Source organism: Formica exsecta, unplaced genomic scaffold (genome assembly GCF_003651465.1).
Source record: "Formica exsecta isolate Colony F162 unplaced genomic scaffold, ASM365146v1 scaffold733, whole genome shotgun sequence".
NCBI classification, from domain to species: domain Eukaryota; kingdom Metazoa; phylum Arthropoda; class Insecta; order Hymenoptera; family Formicidae; genus Formica; species Formica exsecta.
Window position 1 is genome coordinate 353728 of NW_021853499.1, and position 1049 is coordinate 354776.

General features: G+C 32.2%; 1 protein-coding gene across 3 annotated transcripts in view; it reads left to right on the plus strand.

Annotated features, from left to right (window-relative positions):
- Positions 1-1049, plus strand: part of LOC115243808 (guanine nucleotide-binding protein G(I)/G(S)/G(T) subunit beta-1) — a 19076-nt gene that overhangs the window by 10474 nt on the left and 7553 nt on the right. The gene's annotated exons all lie outside the window — the stretch shown is intronic.

The window sequence follows — 1049 nt, forward strand, 5'->3', positions numbered from 1 at the left end:
AAAAAAAAAAAAAGATTATTTTTCGATCGTATTTGCGCTTGCGTCAAACTTGACTCTCGTCGGTTCTCTCCGGAAGATGAGAATACCTTGCGTTGGATCGACAACCCTCGGTTTCCCCGGGACGCGAGATTTCGCGGAGGTGAAGGACGCACTGTATATTATTCGATTGTCCGTGATTAGTTATGCTAGTTTCGCATGTCAAATTTTTAATAGTCAAGGCGATGTAATGTTTGAAGATGTTTGTCTTGCTTTTGATAGGGAAAACTGAGATTTTTTTAGTATCAATAAAACTCGAAGAATTGATTGCTTTATTGCATTTAAGAAACATAAAATATAACATAATAAAAAAAAACATAAATAAATTGATTAGAATAATCAATTATCCTGTGATTTAATAATATAAAGATAAAAAATATATTTATTATATATACTTGTTTAACATTTCTAAGATATTGCTTGCAAGAATATTTTGTGTGCCAATATGAAAAAATAAAATATTAAGAGACAGGAGAAAGAATAAAAAGGGAAAAGTTTGATGAAACTTTCTAAATATAACAAAGATTAAAAAATGACATACAAATATCGATATACAGGATTATTTCTTCAAATATTATACATTAGTATTTATGACGACGGTCATAAAATACAATATATATTTCTAAATCAATAAAATAGATAACAAAAATTGGTAACTTATCTAGAATGAAAATGGCAAACGTGTCAGTAGTTTTCAATCAATTATCGGTTTTCCGAGTGTTCGATATTACATTGCAGTAACTAGTTGCATTGCCGTCGTGACGGTGATATACGGTTGCATAGCTGACGTTTTTCTCAAGGAAAAGTACACGCTGACAGAAACTCGAATCTCGAATCGCTACAACTCGCGAGAAAGAGAGACAAAGATAGCCAGAGAGGGGGAGAGGTTGCGATAAAAATATCTGCGCACCCGTCACAACCAAAATATTTTTAGCGAACCGATAATTATATTTTGTTTGTTTTTTTTTTTTTTTTTTTTTTTTTTTTTGGCGCCGGCCCAAAGGGGCGGCAAC